The sequence below is a fragment of the Mus caroli genome, unplaced genomic scaffold, assembly GCF_978045245.1.
Source record: "Mus caroli unplaced genomic scaffold, Mus_caroli_1 scaffold_3, whole genome shotgun sequence".
NCBI lineage: Eukaryota > Metazoa > Chordata > Mammalia > Rodentia > Muridae > Mus > Mus caroli.
This window is the reverse complement of record NW_028227258.1, coordinates 59,380,241-59,392,012: the sequence shown is the minus strand read 5'-3', so window position 1 is coordinate 59,392,012 and position 11,772 is coordinate 59,380,241. Positions and strand designations below refer to the sequence as shown.

Here is an 11,772-nt window from a genome sequence, read left to right as displayed (position 1 = left end):
TGTCTGTTTTAGATTTTTTTGAGACAAGTCTCACTATGTAGCCCAGGCTCACCTTGAACTCGCCAAGTAGTCTGAGCTGGCCTTACACTTGTGATCCAACTGCTTTTGACTGTAGAGGGCCAGAGACCCTATTTTTGAGCCATTTCTGTTGACAAGAACCCAACCTGCATTATCTCAGTGTTGTCCAGATTTAACCTGATGGCCCCCACACAGGAAACAAAGGTAAGTCCTCTCACACACAAAATGTTCTTGGGATGGCTGTCCTAAGTCAGTGTCTCTTCAAGGCCTACATACTCCCCAATGTCTGCTTGATGGAACACCACAATTGCCACAGGGTCCACTTTTCTGCCTAGATGAATGTCCGCCATGGAATAAACCACTACTCCCTGGTACTGAGACGTGTTTTCAGTAATCCGACCCAGACTGGATTTCAACACATGGTTTCCATACAAGAAGGACTGACTGCTCTGCTCTCGGCTTTATCCACACTTTATACTTGGCCTAGGGTGCAAGGTAATCCAGAGCTGTAATGTGCAACCGGAACTTGTGGGTCTTAGTAAACTTCCCAAAACACATCCCCAGTGACACGAGCTTATCTCCAGAGATGATGGCGGCCAGCTTCAGCATCATCTCACTCACATAGTACACTCAGTCGTTGTGCAGCTGGAAACAGTAAGTGCCATCAGGTCTGTCTACCAGGAGTTGTAGATTCTCTCCAAGGTATTTCCTAATCTTCTCAAACATTACCGGGGTCTCTTCTTCAGTCAAAGGCATCATTTCCCCGCTAGCTCGACTCCTGGGATCCTGGCACCTGGAGAACCGGAAGCAGAAATCCTATTTATTTCTTTTTAGGACAAGATCCCACTATATAGCCCAAGCTGGTCTCCATCTTGATCTCTCCCTCCTTCAGCCTCCTGAGTGCTGAGACTCTGAGCATATGCTAGCTACCAAGGCTGGAGATGTTTTAAATGCATATTCACATGGTTATACAGTCAGAGTAAAAATCAAGTTCCGCTTTCCCCTCAGAATGGAGCCCTGTACCGATTAGCCACAGAACCCAACAACAGGTATTCCTTTGTGTGGAGCTGTTTTGGTTCAGCACACTTGTTAAGGCTTATTCTTGGTACAGTGTCTATCAGATTATTCCTTTTATTACAAGAGAATGTTCATTTCATGGATACACCACACTTTGTCTTCCCATCCCCCAGTTTAAGGACATTTGGAGGGCTAAACTCTTTGACCACTGCAAGTAACACTGCCGGGACAGGGATACACACACACACACACACACACACACACACATATATATATATATATAATCCTGACTCCCCTATGATTATTTATTTTACTTTGTATTTTTTTTGAGAAGTTGCTTTCCAAAGCAGCTATGCCCCTTTAACATTTACCAATAAAGAAGGGTTCCAATAGCTTCACCTTCTCTTATTATGATCTGTTTTTTTGATTGTAACTCTCTGAGCAGGTACAACATAGCTTCTCACTATGGTTTGATGACACTTCTCTGATGGGTAATGACTGTGGTCATCTTTTTTTCCCCCTTCTTTTTGTCCCTCTGAAAGTAAGTGGTATGCAAGCCCTGGTATGGTCAGAGCTTGATGGTGCCGAATGTACGTCAGGCTGGGTTGGTGATTCCTGTGGGAGCCAAGTCTTCAAGCAGGAAAGAGACAGCCTCACACTGAAGGCATGACTTGGATTAGGAGAAAGAGAGCTTTCAGAGATGGTTAAGAGCACTGGCTGCTTTCTCAGAGCATCAAAGTTCTGTTGCCAGCACCCACACTGAAGCGCACAACCGTCTATAAATATGGTTCCAGGGCTTTAGACGCCATCTTCTGGCCTCCATGGGTACTGCATGTATGTGAGGCACAAACACACTTGGTAGACAAAACACTCATCCACATAAAATAAAATAAAAATAAATATTTGAGCAGGAGAAAGAGACTTCAGGCCATTAGAGTGAAGACAGGGAGGCTGGTGGAATGCAGACCGGACGCTGGGTGGAGATGGGAGGAAGAAGTATTCCTACCTCAACGCTTCTGCGTCCTCCAGGAAGCAGGAAGTGAGAAGCAAGCTCACATGGGAAAGGGGAGCTTCTCTAGTCAGTTTTCATCACTGTGACAAAATACACGATAAAGACAACCTAAAGGAGCAAAGGCTTGATATCGCCCACGGGTTTAGTCTACGGTGAGCGGGCTCCATTGCTTCTGGGCCTGCGAGAAGCAGAAAGTCACAGCCAGAAGTACATGGTAGAACATAGGGGCTTACCTCACGGCAGCCAGGAGGCAAAGACAGCTAGATGAGACACCAGAGACAAGACCAACCTGCTGCAGCACACCATATGACCCACTAGATCTCACTTGCATAACCTACCCAGCCATGAACTAATCCATAAGTGGGTTAGTCACTAGCAAAATTAGCTCTCAGATGATCCATTCTCCTCTCGACAGTGCCACTAGCTGGGATCCAAGCTCTTAACATGGAAACCTTGGGTTCTGAGGGACGAGGGGGGATGGGAAAGCACTTCATATTCAAACCACAGTAGGCACCATAGCAGAAAAGTGTTGAAATCTGGGCACGAGGACCGGAAGCTATGAGCTAGCTACCTGTCTAGAGGAGGAACTAGGAGCGAAAGGCAGCTCAGGACAGCCCAGTTAGGCTTCTGAATACTAAATGCCAAGACAGCCTGCCATAAAGTCTCTCAGAAATATACCGCTGGGCACAGGGGCAGGAAAGCTCTGTGGTTTTGATTCAGTAGCGTAGCATCAGACAAAACAAAATTGCAAAGAAGATGGGTGTGTCACACACACCTCTGCCCTACACACGCGCAGCTGTCCCCCGTAGAGCGGCATACTTGCATCATGGACATTGCTGTCACTCAAAGCCTGTCATCTACATTGGGGTTCACCTCTGCGTTACATTCTATGGGACTTAACACATGTATTATAAAATATGTCCACAGTTATGAATCCCACAACATACTTTCACTACCCTGTTTTCCCCTCCCTTCTTCGAACCCTTGGCAACCGCTAATCCTTTTACTGTCCCTGCTACTGTGTCTTTCCCAGAGTGTCAAAGAGTTAGAACCTGACAGCATGTAGCCTTTACACACGGGCTTCCTTCATTGGTGGTCCTTTCACGTCTTTGCATAGCCTCCTGGGATCTCTGAAAGGGAAATTTCAGAGCTGGTGATGTTCTCTGTGATGACAAGGTCTAAGCTCACACTGAGACAGAGTGAAGGGAAAGGTTGGGGGTGAGCAGATGGAAGGACACAGAAGCCAGGATGTTGACTGAGTCATTCTCACGGTCTCCACCTGATTTGACCAACCCGCTGTCAATCATCCTGGGCAACTATAATCCTCTCCCCCACAGGCGATGAGACCTGGAATCCACTCAAAAAGAATTACGGTTTCCTTTATCCGAGTCTGGAGAAGGGAAACCCAGGCTTCGTTCAGTGATACTGAGGTGCTATATGGTCTGTAGGTAAATTCACACTCAGATGTGAGGAGAGAGGTTGGCCTTGTCCTGAGTGACAAGCTGGGAGTCAGAAACACTGGCTAAGGATACCTGTGTGTTTTCTGGGTCCCCCTCCATACTAAGTTACCTTGTCATGTAACCAAGCACCTACCAGAAGCAATGTAAGGGAGGCTAGGCTAATTTTAGATCCTGTTGAGGACATGGTCATCATGGCCGTGTGGACAGCCATGTTGGTAGAAGCAGGAGTTTGTGGTGTGGCTTGCCACCTGGAGGCTGCAGGAAGAAGGGAGAGCTTTGGCAGGAAGCAAGGCTAGGCTGCAGCCTTCCCAGGCCCACTTCCGGTGGTCTAACTCTGTCAGCCATGCCTCTCCCACCAAAAACCCCAACCTCCCTAGTCAGTGTCACTAGCTGGGGATCATATGCCTATGGGGGCATTTCATGTCCAGCCAAGTCTCCCTCTGAGACTGAGTTCCATGCTTTTCTTGTGGTAGGTGTTATAACACAGGTAACCTCATCTTTGGGTAAAAAAAAAAATTTAAATGTCTACATTCTGATTTTTTTTTCCACAATGGGGGACTAAGGGAAAGGCCTGTTCTCTTCTGAACAATAGGGTCAAAAGACAGCAGGGCGGTCAAGGGACTATGTTGTGGAGCCCCTAGTAGCTGAAGGCAGAGGTTAGCCCCTGTGGCTGTTTCAATGGGTTTATGGAGAGAGGCTGGGAGTGGTGGAGGGTATCTCAAGAATATATGGGAATGAAATTGGAGTCTGGGAGACAGGCACAGGCTTCTTGCCATTAAAGGAGGTTAGGACAGGTCTTCGAGTTAACCAGGGATGTGACAGCCTTGTTAAGATGGATGCCAGGGAGTTGGGTGTGGTGGCGCATGCCTTTAATCCCAGCACTTGGGAGGCAGAGACAGGCAGATTTCTGAGTTCGAGGCCCTTCTGGTCTACAGAGTAAGTTCCAGGACAGCCAGGGCTATACAGAAATCTCATCTCAAAACAAAACAAAGCAAAGTAAAACAAACTAAAAACAAAAACAAAAACTTAAAGCTTTATTTTCTGCATATGGGTGTTTTGCTTGCATGGATGTATACACATTACTTGTGTGTTTGGATGCCAGGGAGCACGTGGATGCCCTTTCTAGGAAACTTGTTCGTGGTCTTGTCCCCCAAAAGCTGCTTTTGAAGTTCAATTGCAGATTCCTAGTAGACAGTGGGCACCAGGGAAGCTCCTCACCCTCCTAGATGGTTTACCTTGGATAGGGATGTGTGCCCTGCTCTGGACATTCTGTCTTCTGTGATCGCCCCTGACAGGCACACATAGGTGAAGCAGGCTGCATGGACGCTTGGTGTGTGAACAGCTAGACATGTGAAGACACAGATGAGGCTGAGGCCTGGATGAGTGGGGGTCCTGGGTCTTTAAGACTTTGGTGAGTGTGCACCTGAGTGTGGGTGCTCTAGGGAGTGCACTTAGGTCTGTGAGGCCCCGGGTGTGAGAACACGAGAATGTGTGAGGGACCTGAGCGAAGGAACAACAGGGGTCCTTTCCTAGTGACTTTTGGTTCAGTCAAGGTGACAATCAGGATTAAGCACAGCAGATGGGTTATGGGGGTACCTGGGTGTGGGGGACCCAAGCATGAAGGCATCTGGGCATATGAATAAAAACTAGAGTGCATTAGACCTGGGTCTGTGAGGACCTGGATATGTAAGCACTTCACTATGGGAAGACCTGAGTGTAAGGGCACGAGGTGGGCACCATAGTGCGTGAGCACCTGTGGTGGGGGGAGGAGCATCATGGGAGCACCAGGCCATGTAATAGCTAGGATGTGTTGGACCTCAGCTTTGAGGGGCTCCAGCCTGCAAGGACTTGGGCACATTAAAAGCTGAGCATGTCAGGACCTTGGTATTTTTAAGGACTTGGGCACTGAGTACTAGGCTATGAGAGGACGTCTGTGAGTGAGGACCCCCAGGATATAGGCTCTAAGCCTGCTTGCTACCTGTGGCTTGGCACTCCTGCCCACCCATGGGTGAAGGATCTGAACAGAAATGGCTGACAGAAAGACTCTGTAATGAGAGGGCAGGCCCAGGGCCAAGAAGCTGTGTCCGCCTCCCACCATAAACCATCACATAGCACTTTGAACGAAGTTTATGGCTTTGGCAGAGCTCCAATCTCCTGAGGGCTCAGGCTGTAAATTCTTAAGAAGATCCTAGACCCTGCTGGCCAGGCCTTGCCACCCTTTGTGGAAGGCGCAGAAGGGAAGGATAGGTCACATTGTAGGCGTTTCCCCCCCCCCCCTCTCCCCGACCCCAGCCTTCCACCCCCCAGAGGTCTATCAAGAAGGAAGACAAACAAACGGTGTAACATGGATGGAGAACTAGACCCCCCGGGGGTGGCTAGGGGACCTGTGACAAACTGCTAAGTGAGAACATATACAGGGAAGAGGCAGGAAAGGCCCTAATCCACAGAGCACCGGGAGAGGCCAGGTCTGTGTTTAGCCTTGTATGGTGGGGCTTCTTCTGCCTACCCTCCTACTCTTGGCTGATTCACTCAGCAGCTGGGCTCCTGGGGCCCCGGAGCGGGGCGGGTGGAGTGAGGGGTACCTTCCTGTCCCCTCCACCAGCTCCATCTGTGCACAGGCGCCCCTGTGGTCCCCATACCCAGCTGTCCACCACACTGCTAATGGGTGTGAGGCCGTTTAGGAAAATATCCGCTAAAAGCAGAGTGGAGAGAAAGGGAAACATCGAATATTAACGTAGCAGGGAGAAGTCTGCATAAATCTGCATGGCTAATGAAGTCAGGGAAGAAGCCCCCCGAGAAGCCCAGGGACCTCTAGACCTCAGACCACCAGAAACTGTGAACTTGAGGCCGGGGCTACACGGCCAGCTAGTGATGCTGTCATTTCGCAGTCAGGGGGACTGGGCCAGAGTGAGGGGGTAATGGGGGCAACCCGGGCTCCAGTGAGAGGTAGTGAGGTCATTTCTGGCCAATCAGAGTGAAGGGCGGAATCCCAGCTGATGATGGGGATTTTAAAGGACTCCGGGGACTTCCTAGTGCCACGTTTCTGTCTCTGGATTGAGAGAACCATGGAGCTGGCCAGCCGGCTAGAGGCCAATGTCTCTCGATTTTTCTTTGTGCTGTGTTTGGAAGACTGACAGCCGCCTCTGAGAAGAAGCTTTCTGTCCCTACAGGCCTCTTTCCATCCCATCCTTAAAAGCAAGGCCTCTTCCCTTAGCTGGTGTCCCTCTTTGCTCAACCCTGTTTTCTCCTCACAAAATGCTGACTCACAGGTGGACGGAAGTCGTCATCCCTTAAGAACACTATCTCCTTGACAGGTGGCCAGCCAGCTCCAGCATTAGTACTTCTGCAGTGGGGATCTCTGTACCCCCACACAGAATGGGGCTCAGTACCTCCACACAGCATGGAGCTCAGCACCCTCACACAGCATGGAGCTCAGCACCTCCACATAGCATGGAGCTCAGTACCTCCACACAGCATGGAGCTCAGTACCTCCACACAGCATGGAGCTCAGTACCTCCACACAGCATGGAGCTCAGTACCTTCACACAGCATGGAGCTCAGTACCTCCACACAGCATAGAGCTTAGTACCTCCACACAGCATGGAGCTCAGCACCTCCACACAGCATGGAGCTCAGTACCTCCACACAGCATAGAGTTCAGTACCTCCACACAGCATGGAGCTCAGTACCTTCACACAGCATGGAGCTTAGTATCCCCACAGAGCAGAGTTCAGTACCTCCACACAGCATGAAGCTCAGTACCTCCACACAGCATGGAGCTCAGTACCCCCACTCAGAGTGGAACTCAGTACACCCACACAGCATGAGTTCAGTGCCCCCACACAGCATGGAGCTCAGTGCCCTCACACAACACTCTCTAATCAGAACAGCTTAGATATTTAGCAAGTCTTTCCTGCCTTCCTTTATCCCTTCCCTCTCTTCTTTCCCTCCCTCCCTTTCTTCCTCTGCTATTTTCTCTCCCCCCCCCCCTTTTCTCTCCCCCTTCTCATCTCCCCCCTCCCTTCCTCTTCTTCTACTCCTCTTCCTTGTCTTCCTCCTCTCTGGTGCAATGAGGACCATACGAAATTCCCAGTGGGTTTTCTGGTTTTGTTTGTTTGTTTGTTTTCTTGAAATAGCTCAGGCTCCTTCAGGCTTATCTCTGGAGAACGATTTCTTGTCATCCCCTTTGCTGGGAAGAGATGCTCTGAATATGCTATGCATTCATTTTTCACACAGTTATTTTGGTGTTTATTCATTCATATCTCCAACTTACTCCAAAAAGAGACTCAAAGGGGCTTGCAAATTATACAGCAATACTATAAAAAGTAAGGGGGAAAGTATTAATGAAGAAAAGGCAGAAAATGGTGAGCCACAGTCAGTCTACTTACTGCCTGAGCACATTCCTGTCAGTTTGAACTTGGTTCGGTGTAGACACCAAACTTGCTTGGTGAATTCCCTAGCAGCAAAGGTGAAAAGGGAAACTTGGGCAGCCTTGCAAGCCAGTCTCCATAAGAACAAAGAGAAAACACAGCTCTTTCTAGACCTGGAAATGAAAGAAAAGTATCGCTGGACTCACCCGGAGAAGAATGCATCCAATACTTTTCTCACGATAAATTCAACAACCCATTTACCCAAGCTGTTTCTTATAAGGACACCTCACATCGTAACCCCAAAGCACAGCCTCAATAAACGTGTGTACTCTGGCTTATTAACGGGTCTCTTAACACATGGCAATAAAGTATTCCAAACTCCTCTGACTGCAGAGAAAGATAGTGAGATGCTTCTGTCTGGAATGCACCTCCTGTCAGCACGGCCTGGGCTGCTATTAGCTCTTTAGTGACATGCTAACTCTTGTAGCAGGTTCCTCAAACCTATTGCTGCCTCTGTGACAAGAACTGAATTTAAGCCAATTTGTCTTCATTTTTTACTTGGTCAATTGATTTTTTTTTAACTTAAGTGCAGGACTGCATTGTATTTATCACCATAATTCCATTTTGTTAACTTTGCTCCCAGTCATGCTGATGCTAATCCTGGATTTGCATCACATCAACCCGCATACCGTATTTCCTCAAATAGAAGACTCTTTTCATTGCAAGATGCATTATTTACAAATTACCACTGAGAAAAAAACAATGTTGTCAATTGCAATAATAAGCTGTGTGTGAGTTTGAATGAGAAATGTCCCTCATGGGTTCCCATATTTGAGCACTCAGTCCCCAGCTGGTAGCAATCTTTGGGGAGGTTGGAAAGCCTTTGGGAGATGGCACTGAACTGGAAGAGGTTTGTCACTGGAGGTGGGTTTTGAGGTTAGTCCTGCTCCACTTCAGCTCACTCTCTAAGATTCATGTTTGCTGTTGAAGAGCTGACTACCCAGCTTTCTGCTCCAGCCTTCTGCCCCTGTTCCCCGCCCCGACCCCCCATTATGGACCCTCCCTCGGCAACCATGAGTCCCAACAAACTTGTCCTTCTATAAGTTGCTTTGTATCGTGGTGTTCATCACAGCAACAGAAGAGAACCTGGCACAGTGTTACGTTCACTGGTCTTGGAATTCATCTAGTTTTAGGGATAAAGATGATTTTAAATCCAGATGTAGCTCAGGCCTACAATCCCAAACTGAGACAGGAGGATCACTGAGAGTTCAAAGCTAATCTGAGCTTCTTAGGGAGCTCCAGCCTAGTCTGGGCTATCTGACTAAACCTTGTTGTAAAAAACCCCAACACAAGGACGGAAGGAGAAGCTCAGTGGTTAAGGAGGTTTGCTGCTTTTTTCAAAGGACCAGAGTTCGGGTCCCATCACCCACAGCACAACTGGCCTAGAACCCCAGCTCTGGGGGATCTGCAACAGACCTCCTCCTCCTCCTCCTCCTCTTCTTCCCTCTCCTCCTCCTCCTCCTCTTCCTCCTCCTCTTCCTTCTCTTTTGGGAGGGGGGGTTTTGAGACAGGGTTTCTCTGTGTAGCCCTGGCTGTCCTGGAACTAACTTTGTAGACCAGGCTGCCTCAAACTTAGAAATCCGCCGTGACAGACCATCTTCTAATCTCTGCAGCCACCTGTGTGCACATACATCCACATAGGCACACATTCTGGTTTGTTGAGGGACCTCACAATACACATAAATAGAAATAAAATAAGTCTTTTAAAAGACTCCAAAGCAAAGCAAAGCAAACAAAAATTGCATCTCAGAACCCGATGTCATCAAATCTCCACATTCTGCGGTTTTAATTTGATGATCTTAGCTTCCCCCACAGTTTTAGAAATTTTTTAGAAATTTAAAAAACATGTGGCCATTAGGGAAACAAAGAACTGGTGAGACCCCCTGGCTTCCTTCTTGTATATGTCTGGCCACCCATCAGACACATGCAAACTTAGCTGTGAATGTACAGCTGCCTCAGGACACATGAGTTCCAGCCTCTTTAACCCCAATTGTGAATTCACACATTCATCTGAATTTATACTCTCTGGGCCTAATTATTTGGGACCTTTGGACTTCAATAAGCTGAGCCATCATTGACAACAGAACTGGAGGCTCAGAAAGAAAGGCGCGCGGAGAGAGGGCTTGGGGGTGGGCATCACATAGAGCAGGGGAAAGATCGGAGCCTGGCACCAGAAGAAAATGGTTTTGTCACAGGGGAGAAGACCACAGGGAGTCACAGTGCCTGAAGGGTAGAAGTCCACGCACGGTCAGGAAAAAGACTTCAAGGTTCCCCTCAGAAAAAGCATGCTGACACATCAAAGATGCCAGGACTTTAAGTCCTCAGGGACCGGGAGAAGGCAAGGCGAAACCAGACTTCTGAGCATGCGTGAGCCCAGGGCAAGCTCCACGCCCAGATTGCATGGGTGCAGGAGCCTCACCTAGAACTCAGAGGGTGTGGAATCCCACAGCCAAGAGGTAGAACCGTCCCAGACCAAGAGCTAGATACCAGAGCTGTTAGATTTCTTACCGTAGAAAGACAGAAGGCAGAAACGTACCGTAGCCTGATCTCTACACACCGACTGCTTATTTCAAAACAGCAAAGGACAGACACTCTGCCGCAGGAAATGGGGTACCTATGTGAGGAATGGTTGTCAGGGACTCTTTATGGGGTGGAGTGAGTATATTGTTTGCACTCATAAGGGTAGCCAGTTCTTCAGTCTCTTTCCTTCCTCTCTGGGATCCTCTCTGACCAAGCAAGGTCATTTGTAAGACTCCTATCTTGTGACCAAAGCGTTCTATCAACAGCTGCAGCCTTGCCCTCTCCTCTAACCGAAAACCTGAGATGGTCATTTGTGACAGTTCTTGACTCTGGAGATGGGAAATCCAATATCGGAGCCTGAGTCTGCTCAGGACTATCTTGTCTAACATGATGAGAGCCATCACACAGCACAGGTGAACGGTGAGTTCCCTTATGACCCACCTTGTTGATAAATACAATAGGCCATCTATAAAGGCAAAGCTCTCAAGCCCAAATCACCTCTTAGGCTCCACCTCCCAATCCTGTTGCAATGGGGAGGAAGTTTCTAACACCCAAACTTCGGGAGAGTGCTGGTTTGAATAAAAATGGCCCCATAAGTCCATAGGGAATGGTGTTATTAGGAGGTATGGCATTCTCACCTTGAGTGTGGCCTTGGCAGAGGATGTGTATCACTGGGGCTTTGATGTCTCTCGAAAACTCCAGCCAGACCTAATGGCTCACTGTCTCTTCCTGCTGTTTGAGGATCCAGATGTAGAACTCTCAGCTACCTCTCCAGCACCATGTCTGCCTGCACGCTGCCATGCTTCCCACTGTGATGATAATGGACTAAACCTCCGACACTGTAAGACAGTCCCAATTAAATGTTTTCCTTTATAAGAGTTGTATTGGTCTTGATGTCTCTTCACAGCAATAGAAGCCCTAAGACAGGGAGTCATATTAATCCCATCATAGATTCTGTTCCCAGACTTCCCTGGGGTTGCAGAGCTAGGTGACTGACTGGAGCTGTGTGAGTTTCCTCCCCCATAGCAGAGGTCCCTCAGGCCAGGAAAAGCTGGATCAGCCAGGACCTATGGAGGACATGTGGAGAAGGTGGGAAGGGCACAGGAGCCAGAGCATGCAGTGATGGCTGAGATCATGGCCAACTCTGTGATCCCCTTCCATAGAGCAGAGATCACAGAGGAACCTTCACTCGTGGAATCCCAGTGGGGAGTAAGCAGAGAGCAGGTCTCCAAAGCCAGTGCAGAGAGGCTGAGGGGTGAGGGGCTGGAGAAGGAGAAGCAGAAGGGATAAAGCCTGCAACTCCAACTTCACAGGC

The 11,772-nt window shown here is 48.6% G+C and overlaps 1 pseudogene; it reads right to left on the bottom strand.

Moving 5' to 3' along the window:
- Window positions 1–263: 263 nt before the first annotated feature.
- On the bottom strand, window positions 264–777 carry LOC110292011 (60S ribosome subunit biogenesis protein NIP7 homolog pseudogene; annotated as a pseudogene).
- Window positions 778–11,772: the final 10,995 nt, after the last annotated feature.